Source organism: Myotis myotis, unplaced genomic scaffold (genome assembly GCF_014108235.1).
Source record: "Myotis myotis isolate mMyoMyo1 unplaced genomic scaffold, mMyoMyo1.p scaffold_m19_p_1, whole genome shotgun sequence".
Taxonomy (NCBI): Eukaryota; Metazoa; Chordata; class Mammalia; order Chiroptera; family Vespertilionidae; genus Myotis; species Myotis myotis.
Genome location: NW_023416313.1, coordinates 158,927,753 through 158,929,619, shown reverse-complemented (window position 1 = coordinate 158,929,619; position 1,867 = coordinate 158,927,753).

Below are 1,867 nucleotides of genomic sequence, written 5' to 3'. Positions count from 1 at the left end.
CGGGCGCGCCGAGGCGGGCGGACGGTGAGGGCCGGACGGGCGGGGCAGGCAGCCGGACGGGCGGGCGGCGGGGGCCGGGCTCCGGGATCCGTTACGCTGCTCGCGGCTCCTCCACAAACTCCCCAAGAGCGGAGCCTCCGCCACCCTCCTTCCTGCTTCCTCGTCCCCGGCCAATCAGAGGAGCGCCCCTCGGCCAGCTCCGCCAATCAGCCGCCCCGCCCTGCGCTGGCCCCGCCAGCCAATCCGGCCCTCGGCTCCCCCTCCCAGTCTCCGGCCAATCAGAACCGTGGGTCGGTCGTCCCAACGCAGGGGGCAGCACGAGGCGGCTGGGGGAGGCGGTGCGGGGAGTGGTGGGGCCTGGGGGGAGGGGTACGGTGCCAAGGGTGGTGGCGGGTGGTGGTTTTCTTTCCGGGCTTCTGGTATTTTTTTCTTCGTCTGCAGAGCCTGAGCCCGCATCCCATGGTGACCCGACCCTGAAGTCCCAATCCCCCAGCTGCTGCCCCCACCCGAGAAATCTTGTCCCCGCCCTGGCCGTAACCCCTCTGCATCCCTCTTCCCCCTTCTCCTCCCTAGCACCCACTGGAGAAAATTGCGGGCCAAGGAACACCCCCGCCCTCGCCAGCGGCTGCTGCCCCCAGGGCAAAGCTTCGGGAAGACCGGACAAAAATCAATCGAGGACAACCCCCCTTTCCTGCAGAAAGGGCCCCAGACTCCAGCGAAAGGGCCCCGACCGCTGAGAAGCCCCTCCCGCCCTTGCCTCATCTTTCCGACTTCCCTGCCTGCCACGTCTCCTTTCCTTTCAAGCAAGGTCGGTCCTGGCTCCGTAACCCCTTACCCGCATCTCTTTTTCCTCTTTCTCCCCTTTTCCTACCGCCCCCCACTCCAGGTCCTAATTCACCCTTCTCGGAAGCAGAGTGTGGAACCCTTATCCATTTCCAGCCGACAGCAGAGTCTGGTCTGAGAGTCCTTGACACCCACATACCCTCTCCCACCATCGCGGGGAACATCAGAGCTTTCCGCTGGGAGCGGGTCGGTGGCGGGCTGGAGGGTGTGGGGGGTGGGGCGGGGAGCGGCAGCCTGACAGCCCACGCTGCACTCCCTCCCTTTGGTCCCCAAGCTAAGATGGGACCCAGTTTGGACACTTACCTGGCTTCCCCCTACTCACCGAATGCTGTGGCTCCGTCTCACACCCACAGACGTGCCTTTCCAAGCCCGAGCATGCTCGCGGGGTCAGCGGGGTGGGTGGGCACAGCAGGCTGAGGTCACATGGAGGTGTGGGAGGTCCCTGTGAGGTGCGGGAAGGGGCTGTCTTGGGCACCTAGTATCGCCAAAGCCGGCGTAGGGCTTCACTTCAACCAGCATTGAATGTGCACATAGTAGGTTCTTGAGACATACTGAGTCCACCCCAGAACAAAGCCTCATTCCCCATTCAGGAGGGGGAGGGGAGCGTTGGGAGTTAAAAGGAGCAGCAACAAAAAGGGTAATGTCAAGTCATCAGAGGGCTGGGAACAGCCCAGGGAGGTACCTCCTCCAGCTGAGAGAAGCACCCGCAAATGCCGGGGCGCCTAGGCTGGAGGAGAAACCCAGCCTTAGAGTGTGACTGGGGGGCTCTTCCTGCCCTCACAGGCTCTCGCCTTTCCTAGACCTTGAAACTCAAGCACTCACCGGCAGGCAGCCTTGAAGACAATCAGGGCTATTTGCCTCCATGGCTGGAAAATGGAACCCTAAAGGATGGCTCCCCATCTGCCTCTACAGCTGTCAGTGAGGCCCAGACAGTTTGGGGTATGTTGGGGGAGATGTTTAAAGGAGGGGGCCACCCGGCAAGTCAACTGTGTGGATGGAAGCTAAAACTGCGTCAGGGAAACTC